The sequence below is a fragment of the Leptonychotes weddellii genome, chromosome 3, assembly GCF_054177405.1.
Source record: "Leptonychotes weddellii isolate Sample4059 chromosome 3, ASM5417740v2, whole genome shotgun sequence".
Taxonomy (NCBI): Eukaryota; Metazoa; Chordata; class Mammalia; order Carnivora; family Phocidae; genus Leptonychotes; species Leptonychotes weddellii.
The window spans coordinates 111,283,471-111,308,636 of NC_138371.1; the positions used below are offsets into that span (position 1 = coordinate 111,283,471).

The 25,166-nt window shown below is 49.2% G+C and overlaps 1 protein-coding gene and 1 long non-coding RNA gene across 2 annotated transcripts in view; one reads left to right on the top strand and one right to left on the bottom strand.

The window, feature by feature from the left end:
• HSPH1 (heat shock protein family H (Hsp110) member 1) overlaps window positions 1–25,166 on the bottom strand; it is a 467,085-nt gene that overhangs the window by 177,808 nt on the left and 264,111 nt on the right. The window lies entirely within an intron of this gene.
• On the top strand, window positions 1,899–23,844 carry LOC145720810 (uncharacterized). The gene is made up of 3 exons (XR_014144021.1): window positions 1,899–2,267; window positions 6,115–6,216; window positions 23,155–23,844. It is a non-coding gene; the product is annotated as an uncharacterized LOC145720810 (long non-coding RNA).

Consider the following 25,166-nt stretch of genomic DNA (forward strand, 5'->3'; position numbering starts at 1 on the left):
CCCCCAGGTTCTGGGAGATTCTGTATAATGTCCTCATCTCACACCTCACAGTCCAGCGGTGGTCTGTGATCCTTACATTTTTCCTGCAGACTGTGGGCTTGTTGCTCGGTGTTTAGGCCTCCTGAAAATACTGAAAGCTGAGGCCCTGCCAATCAGCACCTCTGTAGGGGCCGTGCTAAGATCGACTCTGTTTGATTTGGTCACTGAATCTTGTCTGGGGCACAACCTGTTAGTTGCTCAGCTTGAAAACAATTCTACTTGTGAAGTTCCTGGGGACAGGCTGGTTTTGAGCACAGCTACCAGGGGCCAGCCAATGACGTCCAGGGGCCAGAGACCTGCCCTGTCAGATGAGGCTGGGCCCTGGGCTCACGAGAAGTCACCGGTGGGGCCGAACCCTGTGAATGTGAGTGGATTCCTTCCCTGTATTCACCTGGACGACACCCACCTGTCTGCAGAGCCCCGCAGAGCTGTGACCTGACCCCAACCCACCTGGCAAGGGGAGATGTGCAGTAGTCCAGGTCCCTGACAGTTGTGAGGGGTCTGCGGGAGCCTCTTGTCTTATCAGAGAGCTGGAGAGAAGTAAACATATGTGATCATCTCTTCCTGGTAAATGGAGGACTGCGGGGGGAGGGGAGTGTTTCTCTTAGAGCAAAGGTTCTCAAAGCGTGGTCCCTGGACCAGCAGTGTCATTGCCGTCTGAGAACTTGGTGGAAATACAAATGCTTGGGCCCACCCTAGACTTCCTGAAAAAACTCTGGGGACAAGGAGGCAGACATCAGTGCATTCAAAGCCCTCCAGGAAATTCTGATGCACGCTGCAGTTTGAGAAACACTGGCTTCAGCGGAGGTGGGCCTGCAGCTTCCTGCATTTGAAGCACTTGGGCTGCTTGTTAAAACTCAGACCCTGAGACCAACCTCAGACCTACTGGATCAGAGTCTCTGAGCTCCACCAAGAACTTCCATTTTAATAAATGCCCCTGGCGAGTCTGTGGTCATTAAAGTTTACAGAAACAGTGATAGAAAGCCAAGGGAGTCAGCGCCTAGAAGGGTGGGCGCTCTGGGTTTGAGGGGCTTGGGAAAATCGGAGTTGTTCCGACCACAGGAAACAAGGAAAAAAAAAACAAAACAGACGTGTATGGGGCAGCCAAGTAGCATGAGTGTGGTCACTGGATTTTTGATCATCCAGTTGGAGGATATAGGGGTCCTTTAACTCCTATATGTTCCCGTTGAACCTCAGTTATGATATCACAAGCTCTTTTTGGCTGGGGCACTTCTCGCAACATTTCCCATAGTTCTTTCTGATAGCGGCCAGGGCTTCCTTGGCGGCCCTGGGGAGAGGTCTCAGGGCTCCCCATTTCCTCATCCAGCCACAGCACTGCCACCTGTTGCTGAGGTCTCTTGTGGGACGGCTGTTCCATGGCCCAGCTGTTACCTTACTCTGACCACAGAGTGGGGGAGGGGACATAGTTCTCCTGGGTGCGGAGCAGGTCCTTCCCTTAATGCCTCTGTAGAGCAGAGACTAGGCTGAAATTATAAACAGGGCTCTACCGAAGGTTCTGGGACAAATGGAAGAGAAACACAACACAACACAGAGAATGTCACCTTGTCTTACGGACCCAGACCCACCCTGGCATATCTTACTGGGCAGGCTTCCTGCCTTCTTCCAGACTTGCCTCCGAGGAACCATCATAAATGTCCCCCAGATCTCTGTGCCTCAGAACGAGGGCCAACATGGACCTCTGGCTTGGAAGTGAGGTGGACATTTCCTTTCTTGTCCAGGGTTGCGTTTAGGTGTCCTGAGAAGCAGGTACCAGGACAGGATGAGATGTGCTGGACATGTGTTGGGGGAAATGTGTGTGAAGCACAAGGGGGAAGGAGTGAAAGTGGGCAGAGCCTGCAGACAGAGACACAGGTCTGACCCCCAGGGAGGGACAGGGAAGGAAGATTGGCTGGGGAGGGTCTCCAACTGCTGTGCAGCTTTGAAAGGGTCTTTCCAGGCTTCTGGGGAGACGTCAAGCAAAGGATGCCTGTTGGAAGAGTCCCATGATGAGCAGCGATGGTCCGGCCTGAGTATCCACCATGCTTAGTCATTGGCTGGGAGCATCCAGAGGAAGTGAAGACCCTGGAGGAGCCAAACGTGCAGCTGCTGGAGACCGTCAGTCCACCATGCTCCCTGCAGCAGACTCTCTCCAAGGCGGAGCTAAATGGCACACTCCATGGCCACCACAGTCCACCCCTTGTGCCAGGCTGAATTCCTTCTCCAAGCAGGTATGGGGAATATGGTTCTTGTGGGCCTTTCTTCCCAATGAGAAACTAGGAGAAGGAGGTTAGTGGGTAGAACTACCTCTGCTGTCATTGCAGCGGGTCTTGCAACACCACCACTGTCAATGTCTTCCTTCGCTCTGTTTTTTTAAGTTCCCCTCTTCCTAAGCTATCACCCCAACAGGTCTTATGACCCATACCCTCATGCCTGAGGTTCTGAGCTCCTGAGGACCATATCCTCCTCCGGCCAGGATGGATGCTGCATGTGTTCATTGCAATTGGGCAAGGGAGTACCAAGAGACACTCCAGGGGCTCATCTGGGTTCCCTACATATTCCAGCCCACCCCTGCCGAATAAAAGCAGTCCCATCTCCTCCTGCTGATCAGGGTTAATTATCCCTGCCAAGATGGCGACTCTTCTTCTTGCCTATTGGCCAGTAGACACAAAGTGTCCCAAGTGCCCTGGCTGCAGCCATATCTTATACTTCAAAGGGACCCTTGTGGGGTCCCCTGGCAAGAGTGCGTTCCCGTCGGGGTCCGGGATGTCTAACCCCACAGAGCGGTAGGGACAGGAAACACAAAGTCCCTTCTATGGGCTGAATGTGCCCCCTCAAAATTCGTGTGCTGAAATCTGCTAGGGAAAAACGCTCCCTTCCCTCCTCTACTCTCAGTACTCAACTGTGCTACTTCACCTCTGACACCAGACATGTAAGGTTCCCACACATTAAGCAATTCTGCAACATCAGCTGGGTGTCGTACAATTTAACTCGATTCTGACATCATCCACCTGGAGCTAGCATCCGATCCCACAGGTTGTGGGCGTAGTCCCACAAGACTGCCCATCACAAATCCAAGTTGTTGCCTGTGCTTCTGACCAATGAGCTGGAAGTCAGAGGTTTTCATGACTCTCCCCTTCGGTTTGATTAATTTGTTAGAGCCACTCACAGAACTCAGAAAAAAAGTTTATTTAGTAGATTACCAGTCTATTACAAAGGATATTAAGGAATACAGATGCACCATGTAGGAACCAAGGGCAGGCTACCCCTAAATGTGCCCCCCTTTGGCATATCAACTATTTTTTTTTTTAGATTTTATTGATTTATTTGAGAGAGAGAGAATGGGGGGTGATGGGGAAGGGCTGAAGAGGAAGGAGAGAGAATCTTAAGCAGGCTCCACACTTGGAGCCCGACACGGGGCTTGATCCTAGGACCCTGAGATCACAACTTGAGCTGAAACCAAGAGTTGGACACTTAACTGACTGAGCCACCCAGGCGCCCTGGCATTTTGACTATTTTAAATGAAAGTTACTTAAGAGACAGCCTATGCAAAAAGGACACTCACCCTCCTCAGTCCCCCTGAAAGCAAGAAATAAACCTCCCGCGTGAAAGTTACCTTTCCTGTACCAGGAGGTACGAGATATCCCTATCACCAAAGGTGAGAAATTTAGAGCAGAGGAGGCTATATAAACAACTTTTGTTACTCTTATTAATTTACTACCCCAGCCCAAATTCTGTCTAGCATTCCTTACTAATTGAAGTCCCCAAAGTTAAGTTTTCTTGGTCCTGTCAATTCCTCGCAGATATATTGTCTCATTGTCTAAAAAGTATAAAAACTGCTTGCTTTGGTCATTTCTTTGGGTCTTCAATTTATTATTGGGCTTCCTATGCACGTAATAAAACTTTGGTTTTTTTCTCCAGTTACTCAGTCCCATGTCAATTTAATTCTTAGTCCAGCTGGAAGACTCTGAGAGCAGAGGAAGAATTTTTCCTTCCCTTCAACACCCAGGTGAAGAGATACACAGGGTAAGAGCCAGAAGGTCCAAAGCACAGGAGCTTCTGAGTTTGGGGTGCACCACCCTCCTGACATGTGGATACATTCTTCTTGTTCACCAGCCCAGGAGCTTTCTGAGCCCCATTTGTTTGGTTTTTTTTTATGGAGGTTTCACTGCATAGGTGGGATGGATTAAACCATTGGCCATTGGTGATTGAACTCAATTTTTAACCCTTTAATCCCTTGGCACCGACCTCTTCCTTAGCGGCTTTCCAAAAGTCACCTCATTCACATAAACTCGGGTGCGGTGGAAAGGGGTTTCTTATGAGTAGCAAAGACACCCATTTGAACTTTATCTCTTTGGGGCTATTTTAGGGGCTGGGAACAAAGATGCCCTTATTGCTCTTATCATTCAGGAAATTACAAAGGTGCCAGGAACCATGGAAGTCTTAAGACCACATATATATTTCTTATAATAAATTACAATATCATAAAAATCTTAATGCCCAAGCTAGGTGTTAGGAGGTGAGGTCTTTGGGAGATGGAGCCACCTATATGAGATTAGTGCCCTAATAAAAGAGGCTCCAGAGAAATCCTTGCCCCTTCAGCCACGTAAGAACACAACAAAAAGCCTGTGACCCAGAAGAGGGCCCTCACCTGACCATGCTGACACCTGGGACTTCCGGCCTGCAGAACTGTGAGAAATAAATCTCTGTGGCTTATAAGCCACCCAGTTTCTGGTATTTTGTTCCAGCCCCTGAAAGGACTAAAGCAGTCCCCACGTGGATCACTGGGAGTAACAGTAAGCGGGTTTTCGATTTGCTGTAACTAATTACCACAAACTTTGTGGCCGAGAGCAACACACATTTATTATCTTACGGTTCTGTCGATTAGAAGCTCAACACAGGTCTCAGTGGGCTCAGATCAAGAGGCTGGCAGGGCCTCACATCTTTTTGAAGGTTCTAGGGGAGAATCTCTTTCCTTGACTTTTTCACTTTCTAGAAGGCACTCATGTCCCTTGGCTCGTGGCCCCTTCCTCCATCTCTAAAGCAAGTGACATGGATCTCTCAGACAATTTTTCCACAGTCACATCTCCCTCTGACCATAGCTGAGACGGACCGTTCAGCTGTAAGGACCCAGGCGACCATGTGATTACCGGATAACCCAGGACAATCTCCCCATCTCAAGGCACTTGATTGAATCACAGCTGCAAAGTCCCTTTTGCTCTTTGAGATAATCTATTCACAAGTCCTGGAGATTGGGGCAGGGACAACTTTGGGGGACCCCTTCTCTGCCTACCACAGCAGGGTGGGTGTGAGGCCTGTGCAGCATCCTGCCCCTCGGGGAAAGTGCCAGTTCTCACTATGGAGGGCTTGAGCCACCCCCGTAAGCATGGAGCATTCAGGGGGTCCGCAGAGCTGAAATCCTAGAGGACGTCCGAAGTTTGAAGATCCCAGATTTTTCCAAGCATGGCCCCCCAGTTAGCATAACAAATGCACTTTGGCTGAGCAGGCTGACCTCACTCTGTCTTCTGATCTGCCAGGGCTCCCATTGACCACACCCAACCAAAGATCAGAGGGTAAGGGAGCCCCTCCTGCGGTCAGAGAGGTGAGCTTCCCTGGACAGGGAGCGGGGTGCTGAGCAGCCTGGGGGTGAGGACAGCCGCTGACACATCCCCTGAGTGTGTAAGTCAGGTACAGTGTAAGGTCACACAAACAGCTGACTAAAGGAGATAAATAACAATTCATCTTTCATTGGTCGACTCAGCAAAATTTTTTTTTGGAGTCAGCATAGTGCTAGGTGCTGGAGATACAAAGATGAGCAAGTAGGAACTTTGTTCCTTGTTGGGCATTCTGAAGAGTTAAAGCCATGGAATGAAGTAAGGTTTGGGAGCTGTTGCGGTGTTATCCTGGCCTCCGACTGCTGACAGGTAATTGAGATAGAAGATACAGGTGCTATTTTGAGTAAGAACCTGCCTATGTGTAATGATTGAGAGATGCTGGGAAGGATCTACTGACCCGCTGGAGACTAACTCCCATAATTTGAGTTCAGAAATGGGTCTTAAAGGATTTTTTGCCTTTCAGTATCCACTATGAAAATGCAGATCCAGCCCCAGGAATAAGTAATTCCTTTAATCCTTGGCTCTTAACACTGGCTGCACTTGACAATCACCAGGAGAGCACAAGGTAAGAACACAGATACCTGGGGGCACGTGGGTGGCTCAGTCGGTTGAGCGTCTGACTCTTGATTTTGGTTCAGGTCATGGTCTCCGGGTTGTGGGAATCCAGCCTCGTGTTGGGCTCTGCACTCAGTGGGGAGTCTGCTTGAGATTCTCTCTCTCTCCCTCTGCCCCTCTGCAGGCTCACACACACTCTCTCTCTAAAATAAATAAATAAATCTTAAAAAAAGAGAAAAGAACGCAGATACCCTGGCCATGCTCAGAGCTCCTGTTCAATTGGCCAGTAGGGCCCAGATTGCTACATGTTTAGTTTCTTAGGTGCAGTTGGGGCTGAGAGCCAAGAGCACCACTGCCTGAAACCTTCATAGCTTGAGTCTGTTCGCTGAGAGCCAGCCGTGGGCAAAACTCGCGCCAGTGTCAGAGGCAGGCATTAGAATTGAGAGGGTACACTAAAATGCCAAAGAGCTTATGGTTTTGTCCAGTGCTGGCCACACTGGAGGGGAGGAGGCTCGAGAACTTGCAACAGGTCTTGTGATCTCATGGGCTTGAGAAGTGGGGTGAAGGGATCTCTGTCTGTTGGGATGAAGATGTTTTGGAGGATGTGTATCCGAGGGTGCACATTGTCCCCCCAGGGAGGGATCCACCTTCTGGGGCATGGCCAGTATAGGGTGAGGTGAGGGGGGAGTCACCCTTGGGCCGCACACATGTGGGCTGGATCCTGTCTTTAGTCACAGTTTTGGTATTTTGTGCAGCATAGATATTTTGCATTAATTTTGATTTTTTAAAACATATTGCATTAAAGGGGCCCCCTGGGTGGCTCAGTTGGTGAAGCGTCTGCCTTCAGCTCAGGTCATGATCTTGGGTTCCTGGGATCCGCTGCTCAGCGGGGAGTCTCCTTCTCCCCCTCCCTGTGCCCCTCTCTCCTCCCCCCCTTGTTATGTGTGCACGTGCTCTCTCTCAAATAAATAAATAAAATCTTTTAAAAAAGAAAATAAATAAAATATTGCACTAAGGTATTATTTATCCCGATTACTAGGTTTTTTGGTGTTCCGCTCAATTTCGCCCCAGGTGCCGGTGATTCTCGCTCTTTTTCTCACCTGGCGCTGCTCCGGGGAAGGGAAGTGGCATTCCTGCCAGCGTTAGTGGGTGTGGCTTGTGGCTTTGGGAGCAGGCTTTCTTGTGACTTGGAGATGAATCTCAGCCTCAGCTGTGTGACCTTGGACAGGTCATTAACCTCTCTGAACCTCAGTTTCATTCACTCTAACCTGGGGCTAATAAATCTCTGTTGGTAGGGTTTGCTGTGAGGGCGAAATTAGCTAATGCTATGTGATTGCAGGGGGTGACTCAGGGCCTCGCGCAGGGCCAGTGGTCAGTAAAGGGCCGCTGTTTCCTGACACGGGGGCCGTGCCAGGCATGTTTGCTAACACATGAGGCTCCAAGGGCAGACAGACAGGGCTACCGCGCCAGGGTCCCTGCCCTGCGCCTTTTGTACCCCGTGGCTCGGGCTCTGCTTCTCCTCTTTGCAGGTGCTAATGATCCCTGGCAGCCCAAGGATGGCTCCGGGTTTCCCCTTTCATCGGCCAGGGGTGACGAAGGGTGAGGGCCAGGGCCAAGGTTCCGCCTCCCCCGCCGCCCCCTCCCCCTCCCCCCTCCGCTCCCCCGGGCGGCCCCCAGGCTCCTGCACACCATTGTCTGGCTCCTCAGGCATCCTTGTCCCCGCTGCGCACAGAAGGCCCCTTTGTCTGGGCCGCACCTGACGGCGGCGGCGGAGGTGGGGACGGCGCGCAGCCAAGGCGCTTTCAGCAATAACAACATTAGTCATGCCTCTTCCAGAAACCGCCTCGTAAACCGTTTCTGGGTCTGGGTGGCCCTGGGCAAGTGTTTTTCATTTCCTTTCCATGTTGATTTTTAAATGCACGCTGCTATTTGGTGCCAGAGATTCTCTGGGTCAGTCTTGGGTCTGCTCCCTGATGCTCTGGCTCCTTGGGAGGGTCACCACGTTGGACCCCCCCACCCCACCTGAACCTGAGCTGCCACAGCGACCCTGGGGGAACTGAAGGTTCCAAACATGAATGCAAATCTCCAGGGTCCCCTTTGGATTCTTAGGAGAATCACCTTGGAGCCAACTCCTTTGTTCTAGGGCATCTCTCCCTAGCTGCGAGGGGGCTCAGTACTACCCGGTTTCCTGGTCATCTCCAGGCTACCATCAGGAGGGAAAGGGCAGTCACAATGGGAGTAAAGCTGCTTGCCCAGCCTGTCAGAATGTGACAGCCCAGAACTAGATGGGGGGGTGCTCCTGGCATTGGGGGCTGGGGCGTGGGGGGCTGGCAGGAGCATCTGAAGCCAGGTTGTAAGTATGTCTGGTAATTGGAGTGCGCTGACTGAGGGGGTCTTTAGGGTTGTTCCCAGATATCTATGTGTTTTCCTCTTCTCCCACACATGTGGTGGGGTGGCGTTTTCTTGTCTTGTTGAGCTTGGGCATTTTCATGGAAGTGAGTGTGTTGCTTCTGAGTGTAAGTTTTAAAAGCCTATGCTTTGCCTTGCAACATTCTTTCCCTTTGCCATGGCAACTGGCAATGTCCTAGATAGTGGCCTCCCCCTCCTGCTCCCCCCTGCCCATCAGCCTGGGTCCTGGAGCGAGGACAGGAGAGGCTGATGCTGGGGGTTGTTTTCTACCTCAGCATGACCCAGCCCTTCGGGACTGCTGCGCTGACCCACCCCTCCCAGCAGCTTGTGGGCCATGGTGACAGGCAGCAGAAATAAAATTTCCCATCCTCTTGTAAACCCGCAGTTTCCCTTTGCGAGTGTGCTGAAGTCTCTGCAGTGGGTCAGAAAGCATCCTGAATGTGTGACAGGCGTGGCTTGCCACATGTCCCCATCTTGCCCATGTTTGAAAACTTAGATGAAGTATTATTTACCCGTGAAATCTTCCATAAATAGAGGAGACAGGTTTAGCACATAAAAACCCAAGATGCACAGTTAAATTTGCATTTCATATAAACAATGCTAAACAATGCATAATTTTTTAGCATAAGTATGTCCCAAGCAATATTTGTGATGTACTTATGCTAAAAAAAAACATTGTTTATATGAAATGCAAATTTAACCGGGCATCTTGATTTTTATCTGGCAATCCTATCTATAAACCTTTCTTTCCTCTAAACTACATACCATTTTAGTTCTATTTATCACTTTCTGTCTGTGGTAATCACGGCCCCATTTTATCTGTCCCATTGGACTTTGGGCTTCTTGAGGGCAAACCCATCTGTGAGGCCCCGTTGTTTCTTCCACAGCACTACACCCCATACCCCTCACACAGCAGAAGGATGAACTCAGTGAAAAAGTTGGCTTTGATGTGGCAAAAGGCTCTGAGAGGTACTGAAAGAAAAAAAATCAAAAGTACAAAGTATTAGACATTTGTGTCCTTTTCCGTTTTCCTGCTTCCTTTCAAATGTTAGCAGAGTCTAGCATTTAACATCTTTCTGTGACCGTGGTTCAAGCATTTGGAATGAAAAGCCTAACTTTTTTTGAGGTTGCGCTCATCATTTCCAAGCAGACCCGATGCAGGAAAACAGACTCTTCCCTCCAGGATCCCTACACTGCTCTGGGAAGGTGTACTGCAAACCCCGGGTCCCTGGGAGTGGGAGGCACACTGGGAAAGTGAGAGGCTTTCCTGAGCTTCCAGCTCCTAGATTGACTCCCAAGGCACTTCTGTTGACGCAGGTCCTGCTAGAGAACCTTGGGAATGAAGCTATCGGTGACCACAGTGGGCAGACTCCACCTGAGCAGCAGAACCTTCAGTGGGGCTCAGGACTCCCCTTTCAACCTTGCAAACCCATGTGGGAGTCACTGAGGTTCTGTAGGTTGCACTTCCACCAGCGTCTGCCTTTCAGCCCTCAGAGAAGTGTCAACATCCTGAGAGCAGATGTTTCTCACTTCTCACTGCCAAGACGTGGCTTAATGTTTATCTCACTCTTCCTTCTCAGTCTGGGCTCAGGGTGAGGAAGTACATGCCTCTTCCCGAGCTGTAGCTGTTCATCCTCCATCACAGAAGCTTTAATGGCCGGAGTTTCTCTCCCCACCCCTGCCCTTGCTAGCCCTGTTCTCCCTGGGATAGTGTAGGGAAGGAGAGAACTGACCCGCCTTGCAGAATCATCTGAAACTTGAGACCACTAACTAGTGTGGCTAGTAGTAGCCAGTATGATACCTCCCACCTGACTGAGAAGAGTAAACTTTCATAGAAGCTGTACAACCAATGCATTTCTCTACATTGCAATATTTTCCCCAGATTCATTCCACTTTAGTTCGCGCCCATCTCCATAACAACCTGTATCCCAGAATAAGCAGAGAGAGCCATAATCAACAGAACTGGAATGGGGATGCTCTTGGTATTTCTGTACAGGGGTTTCTTATCTTCTTCTTGTAGGTCCTTGAGGTTTGACACTTGCATGTGGCCCCCCAAATGGGCCCAGATGGATCTAGGGGCTCCCAACATTCTTGGCACTTGGGTCCCTATGGCAACATCCCAACAGCTAGGTTCCAACAGCCAAGATTCGTGCATTATGCATGCACAAGGCAAACAGGAGGCCACACAGCCCTGCAAAGAGAACATGGGCAAGTTGATATCAGGATGTGACTGTGAAGAAGAGCACCAAGGATGGCCATGCCTCACATCAAGGCTCTGGATCTCCCCTGGTTCCAGTTCCCAGTTTCTTCTGAATTTTCCTTTTCCTCCCTGCATCGTGCAGATGGTCCTTGACCTCTGCCCCAGAACAGCTCAAGCACGGGACCCATCCCCCTTGATTTCCCTGTTGCAGTCACCCCTGCCCTCAGCCCGGGATCAAAATTCTCCTGAAAATTGAGGCCAAAAAGGCCTACATAGCAGCAACACACATGAGCTAATTGAAACACAAATATTAGGCTTTCTGTGCTTAAAAGTTCTCTTGGTTTCTCTAGCTTTCCACAGCGTCATCTCCCTGCTCGAGTGTCCTCCCCTCCAGTTTCGCCCTGCCCCAGACTCCTGCTCACAGGACCTTGTGACCGGGAGGGGCTCATGAGGGGAGGGCTTTTGAGATCCTGCTCAAGTTCTGTCTTGACTTTGGTGATGGTTACATGGGGAGTTCCTTTTTAATTATTTTTTAAACTGAACATATATGACTTGCTCACTCTTCTAGATGTACACTACATCTCACATTTAAAAAAAAAAAAAAGGGGAAAAAATTCCTGTTCATTTCTCATGTAGTGTGGTTTAGCTATCTCTTGTTTACTTCCTTCTAACCATGTCTTAGAGCCTAATCTTCTATTCCAAAGCGGTTTATCTAGGTATTTTGCTAAGTGTAGGCAGTTCTTCCCTGAAGAGGAATGACTTAACATTAAGATAAGAAAAACTTCTTAGCAGGATGGGCACCACATGGTTTTGACAACTGCCAGGGTCCAGTATGGCCAGAATGTTGGGTGTGGGGGGCGAAAGGCAAGAGAGGGAGATGAAGAGGCCAGCTGGGCTCAGTGTGAAGGGCCCTGCAGGTCAGGCTGGACCACGTGCATTTTATCTTAGAGGTACAGGAGCCCTGGATCTCAGCGGACGCATGCCCAGGCAGCCCGGATCAGAGGCCGTGATGGGGGTAGTTTAGAGCCTGGGAGGCCAGTTAGGAGGGGATGTGATGAATTCAGGTGGGAGAGTGGGCATGAGCCGGCAGAATGGGGTGCAGAAGGGGATGGACAGGTTTCGTGCTTTGGGGATAGAGTGTGCAGGACCGAGTGACCCATTCGGTGTGGCATGGAGTGGAGAGGCAAGAGCCTGAGATACTGTCAGATTTCTGGCTGGTCCTGTCACTCTCGGAGAGGGAGACAGTGGAGGGGCGGGGGCAGCCTGCGGTGGGCACGCCCACGCAGAATGCAGAGGAAACAGGGATTGGAGACTCTCCTTCAGATCCCCAAGGCAAAGAGTGAGAACAGACTTCTAGCTCTTTCTTTTCACTCATCTTGAGATCAAAATCTACCACGCGGTTAGTTAAGATGGCAAGGCAATCCTGCCCTCTGGTCTCTATCACCATCCTAGGCGGGGACGAAAGTGGAGAAAAGGCAAGAAAGAGAAGGAGAAAAGAAAGGAGCCTAAGGCAGTACCAGCAGAAGAAGGGGTAGGAATAACAGAGGAGGAGGGGGGATGTGGGTTCGGCGGAAGGGGGTACCAGCTGATGTGCCCGCCATAGGCAACAGATCTTTCCGCAGAGCATTCACTTGCTCGTTTGTTCACTTGTCCACTCATTTGGGAGAAGTTGTTTGAGTGCTTACTGTGTGCAGGCTCTGTGCACAGGCCCAGTGGAGGCTCCCTGATAATCAAACCAGATAAGGTTCCAGCCCAGGTGGAGTTTATAACCTGGTTGGCAGGGCAAATAATGAGCAAATAAATACAAATTATATACATAATTACAAATTTTTGAAAAAGTCTATCTATGCAGGAAGAGTAAAAAAGGTTGTGGGAGAATAACAGGGGGGAATTGAATTTAGGGAAGTGTCTGTGTGTGTGTGTGTGATTCTTTAAGGCAGAGTCAGGGAAGGCTTCTTAATGGGAGGATGAAAATTTCCCAGCCAGGCTGTGAGAGTCAAAATAGGTAGTAACGACCAACCCCAGATCTCTGTGGCTTGACGTTAAAATTTTACTTTTCACTCACATTCACTTGGCTGAGTGTCTGGGTAACTCTTCAGGGCAGCTGCCCTCCACATGTAGCTCAGTGGGTAGAGGAGACTTTGATCTTATGGGCCCTCCATGTTAACTTGTCTTCCAAGAGCACTGTGGCCAGGAACAGAGCATGCAGAAATGCACTCCAGCTCTGAATGCTTCTGAAGTGACATGTGTCACTGGTATTTTGCTGCCAAAGCAAATCTCATGGCCATCCCTGATTTCAAGGAGACATGAGCCTGGAAGGAGAGAGAACCAGAAATCTTGCTGAGGGCCAGTAACGTCTACCACACAGACCAGGAATGGGGAGAAGGGATTTCCAGATGGGAAAGGAAAGATGGGGTGGATGGAGCATCGTGAGCAAAGGTGAAGCAGTGAGAGTTGTTTGAAGACGGGGTCAGGCTCAGCTCTTACACAGGAAGGATTCCATGTTCTATTCTCAGTACACATGGATGTTTTAAAGGAAAGCATTCTGGGTGTATGATCCATCGCTTACAAAAGTGGTTTGGGCTATTATATGGAGAGATGGAGGGAGAGACTATTGAAATAGTCCAGGCTAGAAATGATAGTGGCTCAGAGTCGGGTGATAGAGAGTGAGAGACATGGTACGATGGGGAGACATCTTTGTGGTAGAACTGGTGACGTTGGGTGGTAGATTGGGATGGAGGAAGAAGAAGGGTCAAGAATGACAGTACATTTTCTGGCTTAAGCGACTTAGTGAATGGAGATGCCATGTATGAAGGCAGGAATAGACTGTGTGTGTGTGTGTGTGTGCACGTGTGCGTGTGCATTGTGTGTGCATGTGCACACGCGTGCACATGTGCATATACGCACATATTTTAGGGGAGATTTAGAGTTCCATTTGGTACAGGGCAGGGAGAGCTACCTCGGGAACACTTAGCAGGGATGCCAGATGGGCAGCTGCATATAATATCTGGATCTCTGCGGTATCAGTAGAAGGAGAGCGAAACCTCCCTGTTGCACTTAGAGAAGCAGGAGACTTGAATACAACACTGGATTCTCTCCGGTCACTCAGAGGCCAAGTACAAATGTTACTGCCTGTCTTAAAACATAGCATCTTAATAGGAAATTTGGGGCACAGTAAGGCCAACAGAGATGACTGCCCTTGGAAGACAATTTATTAGACCCAGTTTTTAGGCAGAGGGGGCATGCCATACCATGCAGGGCCACACAGGGAAGCACCAAGGTCGGTCAGGAGACAGAGGGAGGAGGGGAGAACTGTGGGCAAGGGTCTTCATGGTTGTTTCCATGGGAAGGAACAGGTGAGGCAGGGGAAGCAGATTTAGGATTGGCTAGTTTGAGTAATTTCAGCAGGCTCTGGGGCATACGGCTGTCCCTAGTTGTCTGGTACATGGCTCTGGGGTGGTCAGTGCAGGTGGATAGTGGCCCATGGTGTAGGAGCCCAATAGTGGAAGGTGAGGGGGTGTGGGCTCTCATTAGCTGGTTTGCACTTAAGAAACATGTTCCTGGGCCAGTTCCCTAGCTCTAGGACTTGATTAACCCTGGGGATGGTGGGGTCAGTCCCTCTAGGGCCAGCAAGGCCCCACATATCAAAGCATCAGAATGCAGAAAACTAAAAGACACGGTTAATGAACTGCCACCTTGGGTAACAGATTTCCACACTACGCACATGAAGGTGACCTGAAGTTCAACCATGCTTAGAGGAAAGATGTCTAATGACATTTTGAAAAGCATTTGTGAGCTATGTTGTTAATAGATATCCCAACACACTTACCATCCAACACTTTCCTTAGTTATCTGCTCTAAGAGCTACATGTAACAGCAGGGTATACAGAGCTCCCCTCCTTGACCCCCAGCCCGCTCCCACCCCATGCCATAAAACAAGTACCTCTCTTGGCCTCAGTGACTCTGTAAATAAAATCAGCGTAGGCCAACCACATGAACAGGAGGCAAAAGACTTGGTTTTATATTTAATTCTAATGTACTCTTCTGAGAAGTGTTATATTCTCGAGGGAGAGAGAGATGGGTTGCCTGGGAGATACGGTTCTCAGGCCAGAATCTCCGTTGTCTATAAAGTAGCATGGACATTATTTAAAGTTACCATATAATGGAATGATTGGAGAAGAGATCACTTGACTAGATGAATGTGTTGGGGAGGCAGATGCATGGGTGTGAGCATGCCTGCGTGTTCTCACTGTGTGGCCCAGACTGTGGGGCTACCCATCTCCTGATGCCCAGCAGCTCCTGAGCTAGTCACACACACTACGTAGGTCAAGGTGCGTCCAGCCTGACTACCGTGAAACTGCTCACTCCCCAGGAGGAGGGGGGATGGCTCGTCATCTGCTTGCTACAATGGTTTCAGCTCACTCAAAAAGTGCCGGCCATTGGCCCTGGTTTCCTCTGCCACCGTGCCACCCAGTGGGTGCTCGTCACCCCTCCGGGCCCATCCCGTTGCTCTGCAGACTCCGGGCGGGGAACTGGTGCTGAGATGCTGACGCTCTGTGAGCTGAGGCTGCTGTTTGAATAACATCTCTCATCTCTTATCCAGGAGACCCATGTCTTCTGTCACATCCACGAAATGTCTGTGCTCTCACAAGGAGGGAAAATCGTAGCCACTCCATGGGTCCTGACATGAGAACGCAGCTATTATTCTCAAGTATAACTAGTGTGTGTTACAAAGCAGTCATCAGTCCCCTAACAAGGGAACTTGTGCTTTGGGAGAAGGACACCTGCTAATGAACACTAACGGCTCTTTTAACAAAGGACATCAGCTTCTGTTTAATTTGGATCTTAGGCTGTTGGGCATAAGATGACATTAATCTGAAAGAAAGAATCAAAATGTAGTCAGAACACTCTTCTCTTTTTTAAGCGTTTCTTGTGATTACAATGTTCCTGGCAAAATAACGACACTTTGTTTTAAAAATGAAAACTCCTATGGCATGAAGCCTTGCTAGAGAGGAAGAACCAAGCTTAGGAACCATCCATGGGGTGATTTTCCCGACATGCCAGCATGCTTTGGACAGGTGGCTGTCTTTGGGGTGAATTCCCACTGAAGCCACGAGGCACAGCGTCCCGCAGTCATTGCCCCACCTGGGTGGACCCCCAAGCAACTGGGGCAGGTTGTTGGAGGGGGTGTTGGCAGTGGCTGGATGGTGGGCTAGCCCAGAGCTACCTGCACCCTTCCCGTCTGAAGCTGCTGTCGGTTAACAGTCTCTCTATCACGGGGAGCGTGGACGACGCCCTGTTAAGTACAGTGAGCGGAACACACATGACCCCTCATTTCCCTGTGTCTCTTTCAAGTGCTTCTCCCTTGCACCTGTGTCCAATTTGAGCCTCAAGCTCTGTCCTTAGCCACAAGCGCCCCATGATGCTCCTCCTGTGGGCCTTTGATGATTGTGAGAGAGAGACAAGCCCTATGTGAAGGGGTGGTTCACAGCTTTCCCCTTGACAGTCTCAGTCTCTGACTTGCTAGTAAGTGAGTCTTGATGCGGCTCGTCTTCCCCAAGTTCAGAGTGAGGGCCGTTAGGTAGGTGTCTTAGTCTATTTGGGCTGTGATAACAGAGTCCCACAGCCTGGGTGGCTTAGGAAGAGCAGTTCTGGAGGCTGGAAGTCCAAGATCAGGGCGCGGCATGGCTGGTGGGAGCCCTCCTCCAGATGCCAGGTTTCCGGCTGTATCCTCACAGGCTTCCAACAGCTACGGGGGTACAGAGCTCTCCAGGGCCTCTTGTAGGGGGCACCCATCCCCTTCCTGAGGGCTCTACCTTCATGACTTAGGCACCTCCCGAAGGTCTCACCTTTAAATACCGTCTCCTTTGGGGGTTAGGATTTCAACCTACGAATTTAGAGGGACACAAACATTTCGGCCACAGCAGTAGGAGACTGAACGTTTGTTGTCCTTCTATATATCTTTGCTGGGGAACAAACAGACAACCTGAAGCCCGCAGAGCCCTGTGAGCCTGCACTGTGGCCCTTGATTGCTGGGGAGAGCAGAGCTGCCGGAGCAAAAGAGGACAGGTGTGGCCACTCCAGTGGGACTTCTGAGACAGGATAACCGTGGCACAACAGAAAGGCCTTGTGTGGGCTGGAAATGCAAAGTGCGCTTTGCTGGTAGGCGCCTGCACCCAACACAGTCTGTCTCTGTCGGCTTTGTCAGGCTTCTTCTATCTTCCCTAGTGTCTGTGTCCCCATCCTGGGACCCCTGCCTCAGGGGGTCCTCAGGACCTCCTTCTCTGCTTCCTTCTTAGTCACATCTCCCATTTCTGTGGTTCCATTTCTGTCCTTTTGTTCTATTTCTTTTTATGGTCTGGTTTGAGTTCTCTGTGTACCCGTGTATGTGTGTAAATCACAAATTAAAAAAAAAAATTTTTTTTTTTAATGCAATGGGCAAAAAGCCCCAGAGTAGCTTGGAAACACACAAGCATACTCTGGCTCATTGCCGACTCAGTATCTTACCTGATCCTGTGATAATCCTGTGAAGTATTAGCAAACTCATTTTACAGATGAGAAACTGAGGCTCACAGAGGTGGAGTAAGTTGCCCAGGGTCACACGGTGGTGTGCATGGAGCTGTGGCTAGCTCCCATGCTCACACTCCTCATCCCTAAAGAGTTGCAGGAGAGATGTGAGCAGCGAGCAGTGGGAAGAGCATGGACTTTGGAGCCACACACTCATGAGTGTGTCTTGACCCCTTCACACACTGGCTTTGTGACTTAACCTCTCTGGGGTTAACAACAGCAGATCTCAGAGGGTCATTGCAAGATCCTGGTATGGAACAGCCAATGTCCACACGATGTGCACCCCACCCCCACCTCATCTCCTCTGTTCTCCCCTTGCTAAGCCCACCCACCTTCATCTCCTCTTAGTGCCTCAACACACCAAGTGGGCTCTATCTGAGGGCCTTTGCTTGTCCTGTTTCTCTGTGTCTGGGACTGCTTTTCCCCAGATGCACAATTGGCTCACTTCTCACTTCCTCTAGGTCTATAATCAAGCATCACCCTCTTGGCAAAGGGTTCCCTGACCTCTATTCTTAAAGTCTCAAACCTTCCCCCAGTAACTCTCAGTCTTCATCCTCTGCTTTATTTGTTCCCCAGGACACACAGCTTTCCAACATCATACATACCATATTAATTTTTTTTGTCAATCTTTCCCAGGTAGGAAGTAAATTCCACAAGGTCACACAATTTTGTCTTTTTGTTCACTGTCATACCCTCAACTCCTAGAACACTGCAGACAATAAATATTTGTCAAGGAAATCAGTATTATTATTATCTCTTTCTTTTTGGATAGTACTGGATCAAGACCCCTCAAAACAACAGAAACAAAACCAAAAATACCTCTTCAGTGACTGGCGGGTCCTCAGCCACTGCACAAGGGGTTCGATGACTCCTCTATAAGTAGAATTTCTGCAATTTCATTCTTTCCCGTTCTTTCTGATGTATTTCAGTGGCGCGTGTTGGGTCGGTTGTTTTGAGTCCTAGAACTGTTCTGAAGCAGCATGGAAATTTGGAGCACAGACTGTGGATAGGAAGACAAATCACAGGGCACCGCGGGATTGCCTGGCTGGGCCACCTCAGTCTTGGTGCTGACCGTGTCTGCGTGTTGTCTCTGGTTTCACTCCTTCCTTGGGTCCATTCTCTAGATCCAGCCGAGTCCCTGATTGTGTAGCCTGGCTGCTCCCAAGAGAGCTTAAATCTACCTGGTTTCTCCAGATCCTGGTCCTGAGTTTGGACCAGAATGTTCTCAGGGCAGCTTTGGCCCTGAGAGACAACATTCTCCCCAGTTAACAATATCCCCCAATGAATGCCTTTCTGAGAGTCTCATATCCTTTTTATGGTAACCTTTGATTTCAAGCATGTCTAACTGCCTATTGTTCTAAAAACTTCTAATCACTAATGTGGCTTCCCTACCGCCAGTCGGATCATCTTCATTCGTGAGTTTCGCTCTGGTGAATCTGCTTTCTTTCTTTCTTTTTTTAAAGATTTTATTTTTAAGTCATCTCTACACCCAATGTGGGTCTCCAGCTTACAACCCCAAGATCAGGAGTCGCAGGCTCTGCTGACTGAGCCAGCCAGGCGCCCCATGGTGAATCAGCTCTCTTATTTCTTTTTATCCAGTCCCCTCTGAAGGGTGTGTGTGTGTGTGTGTGTGTGTGTGTGTGTGTGTAGCATTTTGGCATATGATTCCCCTAGAAAACACACATAGGGTTCTTCTTCGCTTCACTTTTGTTGGGAGGAGGTATTTCCCCTATGGTCCAACTCAAGGGGTCCTTTCAATGACTCTTGCAGTAGATCATTTTACTCTTATTCCACTGGCGATGCCCTCTTGCATTTCCACCCTGTTGCTCTCAGGCTCAGCCATGGAACTCAGGAGCAAATGTGACAGGGGCCCGTCTTTGAGCAGCAGCTTTCGCAGCGCTAGCTGGTCTGCCAGGCTTCCTTCTCTCTTTGCTCTGGCAACAAGAGGTTGCTCCTTGAGCCTGACTCCCTGGGTGAAGATGATGTGGTGCTGGGCCACAGCCAAATGGTGATGAATGAGTAGCATGAAAGAGAAAAAAACCTGTATTTTTATCATGAGAACAAAGGATAGAGAAAGGCAGAGAGAAGAAGGATGAGAACATCCTGGGCACCCTCTTCCCTGAGGTTCCTGGGGCTGGCCTGGCTCATGCCTTCCTAAAGCCGATTCTTTGGATTCTATAAAATAACTCATTATTTTTCTAATAAACTTCCTGCGTTGTGTTTTGCTGTTTTTTTTTTTAAATATTTGCTTGAGTTGGGTTCTACTACTAATAAGAGTAGTGAAAATAATACTAACACTAATAATGTAGTTAAACTAAATGTTTACCATGTGCCAAGTACTTCATACTTAGAGAACTTTTATTCCTACAGTAACAGAAGAAACTGAGGCACAGACAGAGAGGTTAAGTAACTCATCCAAATCACCCAGCCAGTAAGTAGCAGAGCCAGGATTTGTACTTGAAATCTGACCCCAGGCCTGTACCCTTGACCATAGGATACAGGACCTCTCTCTAAAAGAATCATGGTGTTCCTCTCATGAGCAGCCTCCCAGCATCCTTCACTTAGGGCAAATCTTCTCACATCTATAACTTGTATGTGGCTTTATATTTGCTCTGATCTTAACCACGGAGGACCCATATAGAAGGGCAGACATCATCTGTCCCTCCCCCCCAAATATATTTGGATTCTAGATCAAGACATAGAAAAGGAAAGAAATTCCATGAAAAGAACTTGTAGCCACCATTATCGAAACCATTGTTCCAGAGCCGTATGTCCTTTTGGTGATGGGATACTGGTCTACTGTCAAGTCCTATTAAAGACAAAGCCATAAGTAAAGTAAACTTTAATTGTATTTCTGGTTTTACATGCCTCTGTTGCTCTAGTCCCCACCACTCCTCCATCGGCCCCGAGTTTTTGTAGCATTGAAAATAAGAGGAGGAAAGGAATTTCACCAGACAGAAGAAAGGAGATTCCACTCTCCTTTAAGGTATTGAAGAATTCTAGCTCATGAAAATACTAGTAACAGTCTTGGTTAAAAATAAAAGCCCTCATATTGGCTCTAATATAGAGAGATGTAGTCCTGAGCTCCCCTCAATGTCTGAGGGAGGATTAGAATTCTGGCAGCTTTTACGGGGCCCTTTATTAATAGCTTCCTGTGGCAGCGAAGTTTGTGATGAAGAGATACCCTCTGGCCAGTACAGAGAGAGGCTTTTACAGGCACAAACGGTCAGGAGCTGGCTCAGAGGGGACTGGGGTATTGGATGTGGACCCCAAACTAGGTTGTACTTGGGTGTACTAATATTCCCTCACAATATGGGAGAAATTAGATGTACTTTTGCCCGGTGCCCAAATAAATTAAAAATAAGAATCTCTGTGGCAGGGACTGGGGTAAGTGTTACACTTACCTTACCTTGTTTCCAGGCTCTGTGATGGTTAGTTTTATGTCTTAACTTGGCTAGGCTATAGCACCCAGTTACTTAATCAAAGACAAACCTAGGTGTTGCTGTGAAAGTACTTGGTAAATATAGCTAACATCTGCCAACAGTTGATTTTTTTTTTTTAAGAGAGAGTGCGAAGGGGAAGGGGAGGGGGAGGGCCAGAGGGAGAGGGAGTGAATCTCAAGCAGACTCCATGCTGATCACGGAGCCCAACACAGGGCTCGATCCCACAACCCTGAGATCATGACCTGAGCCGAAATCGAGAGTCGGACGCTTGACCGACCGAGCCACCCAGGTGCCTCTGCTATTAGTTGATTTTAAGCAAAGGGAGATTACCCTCCATGACATGGGTGGGTCTCACCCAATCAGTTGAAAGGCCTTATGAGCAACAGCTGAGGTTTCCTGGAGGAGAAGAAATTCCTCATCAAGACTGGCAGCATCAACTCCTACGCCTGTGTTTCTAGCCTGCCCTATGGGTCTCTGATTTGCCAGTCCCCATACCGTATGAGCCAACGTCTTCAAATAAATTTCTTGATACACATGAAGGAGATAGATAGAGATAGATTCTGTCTTTCCAGAGAAGCCTGACTGACATATCTTCCAGAAATCCTCCGATTATCTCCATTTTGGGTCTCAGAGGCACTGTCATTAGGGAACCTGCCCTGTCACCCAGCTAGTGAGAGGCAGAGTTGGGTCTGTTTCCAGAATCTGTAGTTTAAATGCCGTAATACATGGTCTTCCCAGGCTCCCCAAAGTGAAAGAAGCCCAGCCAGGGAGTTCTGGAGAAATGAGTGATGAAGTAGATGTCTCTACTGTAGCCATTTGCCCAAGGGTTTCCAGGAGTTAAGGTTGAAGACTGACTCTTGAGTCTCAGAGAACCAGCTTCTTCATAACCTGATGTGGTGAACAAACCCATTTCTGGCCGCTGCGTTGGCACCTTCAACTTCTCCTGCCGCAGCTAACTTCATGCGCATTCTCGCCAGCCTGGTCCCCCAGCCCCTCTGTCCATCCCTGGGCTACGTGTGCGTCCCCAGCTCAGCTGCCCTGCACTTTGTCTAACTGCTACTCATCTGTCTTCTCCGCATTCCTGCCCTGACACCAGACCATGTGTCAGTCTTGCTCACCAGTAAATTCCAGGCATGTAACTCAGTGCTTGGCACATACTTGTACTTGACAAACGTGTGGAAGGAAGTCATGACGGGCTGCTGTGAATGTTACCACTTTGCAGGGTGATTTAAACTTGTCTCCAGCCTCCATTTTTGGGGAAGTGCTGTCAAGGGGCCAATTGCCCCATGACCTGCGGTTCTAGATCTAGACCTCAGAGCTCCGCTGTTGGATTCGCTGTTAGTGAATGAATGAACAACATGCCGTCCATGATCAGTGAAGCCTCGCTCTGAGCCTGCACTGGGCAGGCAGGCACAGCCCAAAAACTCGGAGGCTGCTCCTGGGTGGTCCTCCCACAGGAGATCATGCTCACTGCGTGCCCCTTGGAGCATGCTGTCAGGATCAATAAGCTAGGGATGGATTTGCAAAGTCCTGTCACTGACTATATAATGAGAGCAAACCTTTAGAAAATGAGCATTCCTTTAGACTGAGTCAACAGGCGCAGGGCAGGCAGAAACTGGCACTCAGGAGAGAGAGAGCCGGGCCAGACAAGGATGGGGAGAGCTGGGTGTTTATCATGTGACCATCAGGCTGTCACCCAGAGTTGGCTGGGGAAATCCCACAGAGCCCAGCGATGTGGGGTATCATGTAAATGCATGATATAGCGAAAAGAGCACCAGATTGGGAGTTCGATGATGCGGGCAAGTCATTACACCCTCCAGGCCTTAATTTCATTACCAGGGTCATTGGTCATCAGGGCCTCCCTGGATTTTAGTATATAAGATTTCCTCAAACCTCCACTCAGACAGCTGGGATGTCCAAAGTCCCCACTGAGTTTGCGCATCGCCCAGGACCTCCATCCACTCCCGATTCTCTCCCCCCTCCCTTCCCGAGAGTGCTGCTTCCCTCTCACCAGATCTGGACCCCGAACTCAGCATCTTTGGTTGCTTCCTGTGCACTCCACTCTTGCAAAGATCTGTAGACCATGAGGTGGTGGGCAGGTGGGGTCCACAGCTGAGTCCCTTTTCTCATGGACCTGTTCTCGGAATGACTGAGGCGGGGTCTGTGAGCGCCCGCAGCCTCACACCAATGCCATTTTCACCTCCGCCCACCGCCGGGGCCGCACCTGAGACCCCGCAACTCCTGGGTGCCCTACAGTTCCTCACAGCCCTTTTTGTATTGCATCCTGCATGGGGTACCGGGGCCCTAATCAGTGTGCTCATGTCTTCAGAGAGTGAAGCTAAACAGTCCACCCCCTGGACGGCTGGCCTGAGAGACAGATCTGGTGTCCATCACCGTCTTGTGCCAAACATGCTTCCTTTTTTCCTTCTGACCACAGAGCCACACAGGACCCTCTGGCTTCCCCTTATCCAAGGTGGATCTCCACTGCCTGGGTGAGCGTGGTTTTGGTGATGGGCCTGTTCTCCCAACGTGTTGGATGAATCCCAGGGTGGACGCCTCTCCAGGTCAAGCTGGGCTTCTGCAGCAAAGGAATGGGTGACTCTCTGGCTCGGGCATCAGGAAACTTGATTCTAGAGCAGGTTCCAGAATGGACCAGCTGTGTGACCTTAAGGCAAGTCTCTGACTTTTCTGAGCATCAGTTTCCACTTAAAATGGCAATGAAGTCATGATTTCCATTTCTTCCACAGCTTGTATGAAGCTCAAGCGAGTAAGCATATGTGAAAGAACACACTTTATTTCACACGCACTCTCCATATAAGGTGTTACAAAAACATGCAATATACAGAGGGAGCTTATCTCTAAATTTTCAGATTTAGGATTTTCCCCCATCTCTGCCTGGAATGGAGGTGTGTTGGAGAAGAGCTTAGTTTTTGCCATTTTTATTGAGGGAGACTTGGAATAAAATCTCAAAATTGCTCACATAAGAAGGAAGCTGAAAACATTTCTCCATAGTTAGTGCTCAGTTAGATTCTTAATCCTAAAAAGCATTTAAACATCGTGCCTGAGTTGGGGTGGATTTTTTGAAATGTTTAAATGACATGCACTTGGCGTTGAGTGTCTGTGGGGTTTGGCATGGTGTTGCAGTCTGTCCTTTCTCAACCAGGCTTTCTGTATGTCCGTCTACTGGACAGTGTCAATGTAGGTGGCATCAAAGTTAGCCACTTCAGCCAATCCACATGACTTAGTGGGATAATCGATAGGTTTGACCGAGTGTTCCCCTGAGTTGGGGTGCCCACCCTGTGTCTTATTTTTTCCCATCGCACAGGCGTGCTACTTCCTGCCATGAGATTTCTCCTACAGGTCCAAACCCTGACCCTCAGCGCTACCTGCCGCATGGTGGTTCTGCCCCAACTGTGCTGCTTTAGCAGGGACGTATTCTGTTCTCTCTCCTCTGATAGGAAATCGAGATTTAGTTTAGACATTACATCTGAGAAGTCCTTTTGATGTCCGAGTAGATAGTTATATATAATATTAGTTCCCTCTTCTGTGTAACAAATTATCCTTAAACTTACTGGCTTAAAACAACAAATATTCAGTATCTCACATTTCTGGGTATGGCTTAGACAGGTCCTCTGGTTCAGGGTTTCGGGTCTTTCATAGGACCGTCATCAAGAAGCTGTGTTTTCATCTGAAGGTTCTACCAGGGAGGACCAATTTCCAAGCTCACTCATGTGGCTGTTGGCAGGATTCTGTTCTTTGCAGCTACTGGACTGAGGGCTTCAGATCCTCACTAGTTGCTGGCTAGAAGCAGCTCCCAGTTCCTGACCATGTGGGCCTCCACAGGGTAGCTCACACCATGGCAGCTGGCCTCCATCATGGTGAGCAGGTGAGAGAGGAAGAGAGGGCCAGCAGGATGGAAGCCTCATCTTGGATCAGCAACATCCCATCACTTTGGTGGTCTCCTATTTGCTAGAAGTCACTAGATTCAGCCTACACTAACAGGAGTCATGAACATCAGGCAGTGGGGATCACTGGGGTCACCCTAGAGGCTGCCTTCCACAAGATGAAAGCCTGGTCTTCTGGGAAGAGGGCTGGGCTGCACACAGATATTCATGAGCTGCCAGGCCAGTTAGAAATGAGGTAGCAGGGATCAAATGTCTAGACTGGAGAAGAGCTCTGAGCCCTCTAGCCTTTAGGAGTCGCCATCTGGGAAGGAACAAACAAGAGTAAGAGAGGAGGGCCAGGGAGATCAGATAGGTGGCATGGGCTGGGAATGACTAGAAACAGACACAAAGTAGAAAAGGGAGGCGTTCAAAAACCACACTGACATATTACTCAGGA